The following is a 13,380-nucleotide window of genomic DNA, read 5'->3' as shown; positions in this document are numbered from 1 at the left end:
GGATGTGATTGACAGCAGCACAAGCCAATGGCTACGCTGCTTTCAATCAACCAATGAATGAGCTGAGAACCCGGCCGAGAAGCCTGCGCGTTCACGGCACAGGACTTTTGAGGGGTCAGGTAAGTAAAGGGGGCGCTAATCTGCAGATGTTTTTTCACCTTAATGCATAAAATGCATTAAGGTGAAAAAATTGTACCTTTACAGCCCTTTTAAATTCTTATTTTCTAATTAAAAAAGTACAACCCGGCTTACAGCTAAACGCAAGAAAATTGTGCTAAGAAAAATAGGTGACTGCCACTGCTTTTCTTCTGAAATGCTCATTCCCTGATGTCAAATAACTCCAGTACTTTTTGAGTCACTAACCTGGAACAAACATGCAGAATAAAGGTTATAACTTCTTCCAATTTACTTTCTGCAGACTTCACATAGTCCAATGACTCAAAAAGTAATGTAGCCACAGACAGCCATGAAAGTAACTTTTTGAAATTCAGTCTTTAATGGCAATCTTTATATCTTGTTCTCTTAAGGAATTTCAATAAGATTTTTGCAAAGTTTTCATGTGTTATTTGTATCAAATCTGGGCTGCAGATTGGGGTCCTATTAGCTCCCAGTATCATATAGTAATTGCTCAAAAACTAATAAACAGAGATGTCTGATATTTTATTGTTCATGCATGATGACAGAGGGTGTGAAATATTGCCAAGGAGATAGCTTTAGTACATTTACACTAGATAAACAACAAATAACAAATCTTTGTTTTTTTTAGCAAACTTACTTTGTTCAACGAAATGTGCCTAAATTAAGAGCGACAGTTCAATCAAACTTTTTCCAAGATGCAGACCATTTTGTAACCAGCCTAGATAAACAACCAGAAGCTTGACAAGTAAATTTTTAGCCTTTTCTTGTCAACTCTCAGGGCTGTAACAAGTGGATGAGCAGTTGCTGCTGTTTAGGGATGAGCTTTATGTTTGTGTCGAACATGAGTTCGACTCGAACATTGGCTGTTCGACGAATAGCGAACAATTTGGGGTGTTCGCGGTAAATTCAAAAGCCTGGGAACACCCTTTAAAAGTCTATGGGATAAATCAAAAGTGCACATTTTCTCAAATAACTTTTTATTATTGAATAGAAAAAAAATTAGGTTGCATACAGTTTACAAGAACATATGACACAGCATAAGGGTAGGCAGGATAATAAGGCACGCGTCTGCCTGTGTGACATGTATTTAAGTAATGAGTAACACAGGCCTTTTACATGTGTCTTGGCAATAGTTAACACAGAACCTGAAGATGAAAATACTATAGCGCATCAATATGCATACGTGTATTGCGAAATGTCGAACATGGAGGGGGCCTCAGGGGTACCCCAGAAGAGAGGAAGAAGAAAAGAAAGGAGAGAAAAGAAATAGGAGGGGGGTAGAGGGGTAAGAAGGGGGAAAGATCATCGAGTTAGCTCAGTTACCTGATCACGGTGGGTCCTCCCGAAGACGCCAAGGCGCCCAGACCACGTCGTGGGCTTCCAATCTGTCCTGTATCCTGGCAGTCATTCTCTCCATCAGCTCCACATCTTTGACTCTAGTGTATAGGGTCCCCGGGTCAGGGGGAGAGCGTTTTTTCCAATGTAGAGCTACAAGGCATCGGGCAGCTGTGAGGATATGGCGCGTTAGCTTTCTACAAGGCAACGTGGTTCTCAGGGGAGATAGGCCCAGGAGGAAGAATTTGGGGGACATGGGGACCTGTGCTTCCAGGAGGCGGCCCAACAGTTGTTGCACCTCAGTCCAATAGGGGACAATCAGCGGGCAGGTCCAGTAAATATGAAATAGGGAACCTCTGTCTCCCTGACACCGCCAGCAACGGTCGGAGCTAGCAGGGTATATAGAGTGAAGCACATCGGGGGTCATATACCAAAACAGGAGAACCTTATATGTATTTTCCTTGTATAGAGTACATAGTGAGCTCTTTGCTGCCTGAGACCAGATAGTCCGCCATTGCTCTATGGGTATTGCCTCATTGAGGACCTTTTCCCATCGAATCATATAAGAGTGTTTACCTAGGGATTCCAGGGGATAGGCGTTCAGTATTCTGTAAATATCAGAGATTAAGCCTTTTTGGGCCGTTCCGGCCAAGACCAACCATTCAAAGGGAGTTGGAGGGGAGAATTGCAGGGTGGGTGCTATGGAAAGGGCGTAATGGCGGATCTGCAAGTAACTATAGAATACCTGCCGGGGGATATCAAATTTAGATTGTAGGCTGGTGAAGGGCAATAGTTTACGCGACAAGGGATCTACCAAATTCCCAAAGTGGAATAGGTTCCGGGACGTCCATGGGTAAGACATTTGACGGGTGAGGCTATCTGGCACCTTGGGGTTGTACATAAATGAGGTCAATAGCGAGCTTTCCGAGGACAGACCACAGGGTCGCGACAGCCGACGCCATAGACGTCGGAGCTGTGACACAGAGCCCAGCATACGGTCAGAGGGAACCTCCACGTTCGCGCTCCACAGCAGGTTGTTGGGGTGAGTTGGGGCTAGCCACAGTTTTTCAATCTCCGTCCACTTGTTGTAGGACCGCTGGGTAAACCAAGAGGGTATGGCCCGGAGCTGGGTGGCCTGGTAGTACTTAACAAGGTCGGGGAACGCAAGGCCCCCGTCCGAGCGCGCCGCCGTCAGCACCGATTGGGGGACTCTATGTCGTTTGTGTTTCCAAGTAAATTTAAGTAGGTCGGATTGAAGTTTCCTCAAGTGTTTATAAGGGACAGGGAAGCAGCTTTGGGAGTATCGTCATTTTAATCGAGGCGATCCGGCCGAGCAACGAAATATGGTACTTTTTCCATTGTAGTAGCAGGGATCTTATTGAGCGGAATAGGGGAGGGAAATTTTCCTGGTACAGAGTAGTGAAGCTGGGGGTGATGTGTATCCCCAGGTATTTCAGGGAGGTTGATTTCCACCGATAGGAAAAGTTGGCCTGCAGGTGTGCAACCTCCGCTCCAGAGATATTAATTGGAAGGGCCTCTGACTTGGAGGTGTTGATTTTATAGCCTGACAAAGCCCCGTACCGGGACAGTTCCGCGTGAAGGTTCGGGAGGGAGATCCTAGGCTGCGTCAGGGAGAGGATAACGTCATCCGCGAACAGAGAAATTTTAAATTCCCTGCCTCGGACTGGTATCCCCCGGATGGACGGGTTGCCCCGTATCGTGGCCGCCAAGGGTTCAACACACAGGGCAAACAGCAGGGGTGAGAGTGGACACCCCTGCCGGGTGCCGTTGGTAACGGGAAAGGAAGGTGAGAGAGCAAAGGGTGTCTTGACCTGAGAGGAGGGGTCGGAGTAGAGATGTCGAATCGCGCTCAAGAATGGGCCCCGTATCCCCACGTGGTGCAATGTGGCGAACATGAAGGGCCACCCGAGTCGGTCAAAGGCCTTCTCGGCGTCTAGGCTCAGCAGCAGAGACGCCGTATTTTCCCTATTCGCCACATCCACCAAATCAATTATCTTTCTGGTGTTGTCGCCCGCTTGCCTAAGCGGCACAAAACCCACCTGATCCTTGTGGATAAGGGACGGTAAGACCATGTTCAAGCGGATCGAGAGTAATTTCGTGAATATTTTCAGGTCCGAATTTAGTAGGGCGATGGGTCTGTAGTTGGCACAGAGAACTGGGTCCCTGTCCGGCTTGGGAATCAGGGTGATAAAGGAGCGCTGCATATCTGTCGGGACAGGGGTATCCCAAAGAAAGGTATTAAAAATTTTACACATGTGGGGGAGCAAGAGGGGCAGAAAGGTCTTATAATATTCGTAGGGCAGGCTGTCTGGGCCTGGGGACTTATGGGAGGGCAGGGATTTAATAGTCTGCTCTATCTCTTCCTCTGTAATCCGCATGTTAAGCGATGTCAGGTCAGAGGGCTGGAGTCGGGAGACGCCACTTTGCTCTAGATACTGTTCAATGCTACGGGAGATGTCCGGGGGGAGTGGGTCACTGGGTATGTTAGGATTATTGTACAGGTGCTTATAGAAGTCCGCAAACGTGTGGGCTATATCTCTGGGGTGGGTCTGTAGACAGCCTGAGTTGTCCTTAATTTGGTGGGGCGTCGTCGAGAGGTGGGCATCGCGCAATTTCCGTGCTAGGAGGGTGTGGGCTTTATTCCCCTTGTCGTAGTACACCTGCCGTAGTCTAACAAGCGCTTTTTCCACCCGCCCTAGGGCCAGGTCTCTCAGGGTCGCTCGAAGGTTGATGATTTTCCTAAGGAGAGCAACAGAAGGGGATACCTGCAATCGGCGCTCGGGGACCTCAAGCTCCCCCTCGGTTCTCTTTTTGGTGGCCAGTGCATCTTTTTTTAGGGCGGCGGACAGTGCCAAGCATCTACCCCGGAGGACCGCCTTATGGGCCTCCCAGAGCGTAGAGGTGGAGACGTCAGTAGTGTTATTTTCCGCGAAATAAAGTTGTAGGGTGGATGTGAGTTCCGTCTTGGCCGGTAAGTGTTGAAGGAGGAAGGTGTTTAATTTCCAGTTATAGGGCCTCCGGACAGGGGAACCCAGGTCTAGAGTCAGTAAGATGGGAGCGTGGTCCGACCATGATATAGGGAGTATCTGTGCTTCCCGTATCACTCGGAGCGTAGAGTTGTTGGTGAAGAAGTAATCAATACGGGAATGAGCTCTATGGGGGGACGAGTAGAAGGTATACTGCTGGTCGCCCGGGTGGAGGGCCCTCCAGGCATCGAAAAGAGCATAGCGTCTAGAGATTTGGCGGAACAGCTTCGAGTCCCTAAGGGCCCGGGCTGACAACGCCCGGGGACCCACCACATGACGATCGGCAGTCGCGGATTGGGTCAGATTAAAGTCGCCCCCCACCACTAGGAGCCCATGGTCTGATCTAAAGAGGCGAGTGAACACCTTGGTCAGAAACCTATGCTGTTGGGTATTCGGGGCGTATAGTGCACAAAAAGTCACTTCCTGCGTCTGCCACAAGCCTCTGAGTATAACAAAGTGTCCATGGGGGTCGCTATAGCTGCCAGAGCAAGTGAACGGAGAGCCATGCTTAATGAGTATTGCGACTCCAGCCCGCTTACGGGGACCCGCAGAGGAGTAAATTTGCGGAAATTGCCTAGAGGCGAATGCGAAGGACCCCTTGTTATCAAAGTGCGTTTCTTGGACGAAAACTACATCAGCGCCCGATTGTCTAAACTCCCTTAGTGCCAGATGCCTTTTCCTATCAGAGTTTAAGCCGTGAAAAGTGCACATTTTAAAGGCTAATATGCAAGTTATTGTCATAAAAAGTGTTTGGGAACCAGGGTCCTGCCCCAGGGGACATGTATCAATGCAAAAAAAGTTTTAAAAATGGCTGTTTTTCCGGGAGCAGTTATTTTAATAATGCTTAAAGTGAAACAATAAAAGGAAATATTCCTTTAAATTTTGTACCTGGGGGTGTCTAAAGTATGCATGTAAAGTAGCGCTTGTTTCCTGTGTTTATAACAGTCCCTGCACAAAATGAAATTTCTAAAGGAAAAAAAGTAATTTAAAGCTACTTGCGGCTATAATAAATCGTCGGGTCCTGGCAATACAGATAAAAGTAATTAAAAAAACGACATGCCCCCCCCCCCCAGTCCATTACCAGGCCCTTTGGGTCTGGTATGAATATTAAGGGGAACCCTGAACCAAAAATAAATGCGTGGGGGTCCCCCCAAATTCCATTATTAGACCCTTTAGGTCTGGTATGGTTTTTAAGGGGAACACCGCACCAAAATTAAAAAACAAATGGCGTGAGGTTCCCCCCAAAAATCTATACCAGACCCTTATTCGAGCATGCAACCTGGTAGGCTGCAGGAAAAGAGGGGGAAACGAGAGAGAGCCCCCCTCCTGAACTGTACCAGGCCACATGCCCTTAACATGGGAAGGATTTTTCATGTGCGTGTCCCATTGACTTTAACCTCCCTGGCGGTATGATTCCTTCTGGTTTTAGGTGCTGAAAGCGGTACAATTATTTTGCATGGAAATTTGGCGTTTTATATTGTAGGCCTGCAATTCTTAGGAATAAATCACTTAAATCTGTCCAAACAAGAGTCTAGTAGACATCCCAGGTATGAGAACGTTTGAAACACAAATTTATAAATTGTAATATAATAAATAACTATAAATAATTATAACAAATAATAATGTAATTATAATAGAAATTATTCAATAATGTAATCAAATCCAAAACACTGAAATTTGCTCAGTTGCAGAATTGTCGCTGTCATTATTTTTATTGTTTGATGATGAATTTCCCCACAAATCGCTATCGCTCAATTCTGCAAGTGATTCTAATTTATTATCGCTGTTTTCTAGCCGGTCTAAAAGCACTTTTGATGTAAAGGGACACTTTTTGGTTTCTATGGACAATCTCCAGTTTCCAGGCAGAAAGAACAGTTTTTATAATATAAAACTGCATGTAGGACACTGGACAGACCACTAGGGACAAAGGGGGTGTGTAATTATTTGATACAGTACTGTAATCTGTAAGATTACAGTATACTGTATGTGTATTGTGTGTTTCACTTTTTGAATTAAGTGCCGAAGTCCATCCCTGTGCATCGTTACGTCGCAGGGAATGGAGCTCGGCACTGTGAATCGAGCGAGGAGACACAGAGGAGGAGCCCACACACACAGCGGGGACATATCGCAGGATCCAGGAACAAGGTAAGTAATTCTCCCTGTATCCTGCAATGCGATCCTGTGTCTGGCTCGGAGATAGCCCTTTTGGTATGAAAAATTCACCCCGAACCAGACTCGGGAATACCGCTAAGGGGGTTAACGGTGTTTGGGTGTTCGAACAAATTTTTTTCCTGTTCGCATGTTTTGCTGCAAACTGAATCGAGGGGTGTTTGGCTCATCCCTACTGCTGTTATGGCCTTTGTAGGCATAGACATTTCCCATCTTCTTATTACTGCTAAATGATAAAGATGCTTTGTCCTTCAGACAACCACAGTTAAAGGGAATACAAAGTATATATGTATGTAGTCAGGGGCGGACTGACAACTCATGGGGCCCCCGGGCAATAAGATATTATGGGGCCCCCGGGCAATAGGAGATTATGGGGCCCCCAGGCAATAGATTATGGGGCAACACAGTATATATATATATATATATATATACACACACACATACACACACAGAATACATACACACACTGAGAAGGTACTGGAGAGGTAGGGCAGCTATAATCTTGGAATTTTTAGGCCAAAAGGATGTCAGTAAAGGACATTTCAGGGACAGATGTAAAAAAACACAGATTTTTACATACTGTCCCTGGTTTTACTAAGGCTGGCAACCCTGATGGGGCCCCCTAGTTGCATGGGGCCCTCGGGCAGTGCCCTAGTGCCCAAATGGTCAGTCCACCCCTGTATGTAGTTGTTCATTAGCTCTGTTTAGAATTAAACGCACACATCCTAACATTTTATTTCTTTTAGTCACATAAATATTTCATATTATTTGCAGCCAGTAATAAGTGCCTTGGAGTCTGTACTTCGAAACTGATGCTAAGTCACTTACTCCTATGTTGTGAATAGTCTGGGCAGATCTCCTTCAAGTGTATTCAGCACACACAGCTAAATGAGTCAAAGGACAGACACACTCCCTTTCTCTGCTAGTTCCTACTATACCATATTGACTTTCAATATGACAGAAACACAGTTGACCTGATTCTCAGGGAATTGAAGTGATCACAAACATCCACTCATATTTGAGGAAATGTAAAAAGTTTATTTTGCCCATGAATAAAAATGAAATGCAAAGAGAACACATAATTACTCCACTGCACCTCACCCTTATCCCATATAAATTGTTTATTTGTAAAGACAAAGAGGGGTTGATTTACTAAAGGCAAATAGAGTCTGCAACAGCAGTTGCCCCATAGCTTAATAAAAGAGGTAAAGCTGCACTTTGCAAAGAATACCCAATCACAAGAAAAAAAAAAGCAGTTTTTCTTGCTCATGATTGAATGATGGAGGTCAGCAGAGCTTCTGCTCATTTACTAAGCTATGGAGCAACTGCTCTTTCAGAGTGCAACAACACTTTGCAAAGTCTACAGCCTATTTGCCTTTAGTAAATCAACCCCTTAGACCCCTTTCACACTAAAGGATTTTACAGCATTTTAGCGTTAAAAATAGCGCTATTAAAACGCTCATAAAACGCTCTCCATGCATCTCAATGGACCCTTTCACACTGAGTCCTGCAAGCAGCATCTTTGGAGCAGCTTTTGAATGCTGAAAAAAACGCTCCAAAAACGCCCCTCTCCATTGAAATGAATTGAAAGCGCTGTAAAAACGCCTTGCCCTTTCACACTGAGGCACTGCAAAAACGCCCTAAAATGTAAGGCCACACTGAGGAGTTTTTCAGGTGGTATAGCGCTAAGAATAGCGCCTAAATACTGCATGAAAAAAATCTCCTGCAAGCAGCATCTTAGAAGCGGTGAGAGGAGCGGTGTGTATACGCTCGAAAAACGATTGAATAACGCTCGAAAAACGCCCCAGTGTGAAAGGGGCCTTAATGTCAACATGCAACAAAAAAATTAAAAAGACAGCTTGCACTCAAATAGAAATCTGTGTCTTATAGAAGAACCTAGGATGCCCAAAGATGGGCAAAACTCTCACTGAGGCAGGCAGTAAGAGAAGTGACCTCTGCTGTGCTATACTACTTAAATCTGCCACATCATTTCTTGCTGATTTGGCCAATAGTCTAATGAAATGACATTAAATTAGACTATAAATTAAGAGGAACAGACAGGCTACTATTGCTGACTTCTCAAATGTCAGTTGTCTGACTAACAAACTGACTCTCTGGGCCAAATCCACAAAGCAGATGCGCCGACTTAACTCGAGATTTCTAATTTTACTCCGCGCGTATCTTTGCGCCCGATCCTCAAAACGAAAAATCCGTTTTTTCCGTCCTACCTAAAATAATTACTCCGGCGCATCCTCTGACGCAAATTACGCTAGTCACACCGCTTTATTTGATAGGCAAAGATGCAAATGAGGGAGATAGGGCGATCCTCAAAATTAAGTGTGTGCGCCGTAGATTACGCCCTGTGCGCCGTAGATTACGCCCTGTGCGCACCTGTTAGTTTCCTGGAGCAAAATTAGACTTTATAAAAGCAGCCCTAATTTTACACCGGCCCTGTAAAGGTCTGCTGAAGCAACACCATTGAGGAAGAGCTGACAACACATCTTTGTTGGACTTCAATCTGACTGCCAAAATGCCCGGGCCATCCATGATTATAACGGCACTCGCAACTTTACAGGCGCAGAGAAGGAGGAGGGCACAGAGGAGGAGGAGGAGGGCACAGGAGAGGGTATACCGCCCACGCCAAGATCTCTTTGGCATGACTGCTTCTGAGGTCTTTGGCAACTTCCGATTTAACCAGGAAGCCATCCTGGACTTAACCAGGATCCTGCAGGATGATCTCAACACCCCAACCCAACGATCCCATGCCCTGCCACCTCACATCAAAGTAATGGCAACCCTGCATTTTCTTGCCACTGGGTCTTTCCAAAGAACATGTGGAGGTCTGGCTGGGATGGTACAGTCCTCGATGAGCAGGTGTGTGCACCAGGTTGTCCCTGCAATACTGAGACACATGGGCAGTCAATTTGAAAAGCCCACCCAGGAGGACCAGCGAATGAAGATCATGGCCGACTTTTATCAGATTGCCCGATTCCCACGGACCATCGGGCCATTGACTGTACCCATGTGGCACTACAGCCCCCCCATGATACAGAGCACCTGTTCAGGAATCGCAAAAACTGGCATTCCATAAATGTGCAGGTAATCGTAGATGCCCATGGCCTCATCTGGCATGTCTGTGCCAAATTTCCGGGTTCGTGCCATGACAGCTATATATTCCGGCAGACCAAAATATCACGTGAATTGGAGCTAAACGTGTATGGAGACAGCTGGCTGGTTGGTGAGTGACATGGGTGTCAGGTATGACTGTCCCCCCCCATGATGCAGACATCACAAGGGGCACATGCATGACTAATATCCTCCTGTCTTTTCCCTTCCAGGTGACTCTGGATATGCCCTGGGACCTCACATGATGACCCCCTTCAGGAACCCCCAAACCCCAGGAGAGCAACGCTACAACGAGGCTCATATTCGCACCCGGGCAGTGGTGGAGCGCACATTTGGGCTGCTGAAGTCCCGCTTCAGATGCCTGGACAAGACTGGGGGTACACTGTTGTATTCCCCAGACTTTGTGTGCCAAATAATAGGGGCTTGTTGTATTCTTCACAACTTTGCAATGAGAACGGGACTGGAGATTAACTTACGTGCTGACCTGACCCCCCACCCAGGCAATCCCCCCCTAGCCCACTCTACCCGGTCTACTGAGGGCACAGTAGCCAGGAGACGCCTCGCAGAAGGCATCTTTTCACAGTAAATGGCCATAAATCATGTCACAATGATAATATTTGTTTTCACTGCAAACACACATGAATTATGTCACAATGATAATATTTGTTTTCACTGCAAACGCACATGAATTATGTCACAATGAGAATGTTGCTTTGCACAGTAAACGCACATGAATAATGACACATTGAGAATGTTTTTGTCTCTGGAAACGCACATGATTTATGTCACAATGAGAATGCATGAATGCACACCACTGTGGTCCCTAGCACAGACACATCACATGCACATCGAATTGGATTAGATCCAAGTACCCCCCCCCTTTGGTACTTGGGAGCAGTAACGCCACGCCACGGCTCCAATTATGTCACTGTGCATTCATACACCATTCAGGAACCTAGGATCACTTCTCCCTGGTCCTGGGGATCCCTTCTCCACCAAAACTGAGGGTGACACCCTTATTTTGTCAGGAATGCCACCCCCCACATTCACACATCATTCACACACATAAACCAAATCATAAGTACAGTATAATAAACAAAATTATAAAACCAAAAAAAAAAAAAAAAAAATTACCCCTGCTATTTAAGTCCGGTGGCGAGTGCTCTGTCTGGGCTGCCCACGGGCAGGGGCACGGCCACGGGCACGGCCACGGGCACCTGGAGGATCTTCACGGGGGGGGAGCAGGGGAGGGAGTATCTTCATGGGGGGGGAGCAGGGGAGGGAGTATCTTCATGAGGGGGGGAGCAGGGGAGGGAGGAGCCTCCCCTGGTGTCTGACCTCCGGCTGGCCTGCCCTCCAAGGCCACTGCTATCCTGTTCAGGCAGACAGTGATGGCAGCCGTATTGGCCTGGCTAGCCCGGGTGTTGTCCTGCACAGCCCGGGTGTTGTCCTGCACAGCCCGGGTGAGGGCAGTCACCTTCTGGGCCACGCCTGTTGTGGCGGTATGCAGGGACCACAAACAGGTGATGACACCCAATGAATTGGTGGCCACATCACTGAGTGACTCCCTCATTACATCCAGGCTGTGCTCCTTCTTGGCCATAGTTTTTTTGATGTCACCCAGACTGCGGGTCTGCTGGGCATTGTCCCTCAGCAGACTGGCCGGCATATGCTCAGACCCCCCCCTGGTCTCCTGAGTCGCCATCCTGCCTGCCCCTGAGGCTTGTGGCCAGGGAGGAGGGGATAGAGTGACCCTTGTGGGTTGCGGCATGTTGTGGGAGGAGTGGGAGGGGCTACCCCTGATGGTGGCCTGACTGGTGCCAGCCTCTGGGGTAGCCTCTGGGGTAGCCTCTGGGGTAGCCTCTGGGGTAGCCTCTGGGGTAGCCTCAAGGGTATCGTCAAATGTCATGAGATCAGTGGCAATAATGATTTCCCGGCCAATCTGGAGATCTTCTTCCTCCTCCCCCTCATCCTCCTCCCCCTCAGCCTCCTCATGAGGGGAGGTTTGGCCACTCCCCTCCCCTGGGGACTCCTCAGCAGCCTCCTGTCTTTGGGGTTGTGCAGCAGCCTGGCCTGATGGCCCAGCAATCTCCTGGTCATCTGTGGAAGACACCAAACAATCACAGGTTTGAGGATCCACACACTTGGCACATGTTCCCTTCCCCCACCCACACATGCTAATCACCAAATAGAAAAAAAAAAACCTTACCTGGCCTCACAGGAACATCAGACTGATAACCAGGCAGGCCCACCACCTGCTCTGGCTCGAAACACCGGGCCACTGCCCATTCCTCCTCAGTCAGCCGGATGGGGCATGGTCCCCCTCCTCCAGTGCCCCTCCTATGCGCAGTGAGCTTGGCCACCTTATTGCGGACCACGCTCCTCAGATCATTGTTTTTTTTCTTAATGCCAGCGGGGGTCCTCGTCTCCCCTCCCCCCGCCGCATTTATGTGATCTGTAATTTTGGCATAGATCCTCTTCCTTTGGGACGGGGAGGTGTTCCGGCTATCAGGCCCATGTAAATATCTTCCATATTGGATGATATACCTGGCAAGGATTTGCTTTTCAACATGGGAAAAATTCAGCTTCCTGCGTTTGGGAGCCATCACAAACACCACACAGCAACAAGAAAACAAACAGGACAAACACACAAAAATACACACCAAACAAATACACAAAAATACACACACAAGCAGACAGCTACTACAAAGTCAAATACAAACACACAAAAACCAAACACAAAATCCAAGCAGAAAAAAAAAAATATAAACTTAGCAGAAACAATCAAACAAAAAATACACTTATCACAAACAAACAACAACTACTATCTACTACTCCTCCAACACTTCTCTATCACACACAACTTACCAACAAACACTATACAGGAAAAAGAAATCTCGCGCCAAATGAATTACACTAAATTATATACTTGATAAATCAAGTGACTAACTGAGTGAAGCTGCTCCCAAATAAAATCAGGTGACTGACTTGCATATATTGTATAGTGAGGTGAGGGGCGCTATATCAAAATAGTGGATGCGTGTCACAATGTGCGTTTGAGTAGTACACAGTGTAACTGTGTACCCAAATCTATGTGAAAAACCAAACAGATTATAGTCTAAACTCTATAAGTACAATAGTGCCAAATGCTGTGGAAAATAAATAAAATATATAAAAAAAAAAAAAAAAAAAAATTTAAAAGAATGTCCAGCAAATAAATAGTTAAGTGCAAAATGGATCCAGTGTTGTATCAAGTCCAGGTGCAAAATGCAAATAATCCAATCCCAAATCGCAGGGAAAAGTGCAAATGCTAAAGTGCTTGTGAATCTTCAAAATAGCCAAAGTGCGAGATAGAAGTGATCCGCCTTCACCTATAGGTCACCAGAATAATAATGGATGGCTCCTTACCACACGGTGTTGACCAGATTACTTAAAATATGGTCGATCAGGCTTGTTTTAAATGAGGATCAGCAGGGTCTCATTGGATTCCAATGTCAGCGATTGCAGCAAATGGTGTACCAAGAAAGGAGAAGAGATACCACCATAGTGTAAAACCATTTAATAT

This window comes from Rana temporaria, chromosome 1 (genome assembly GCF_905171775.1).
Source record: "Rana temporaria chromosome 1, aRanTem1.1, whole genome shotgun sequence".
In the NCBI taxonomy this organism is placed as follows: Eukaryota; Metazoa; Chordata; class Amphibia; order Anura; family Ranidae; genus Rana; species Rana temporaria.
This window is presented reverse-complemented; position numbering follows the sequence as displayed.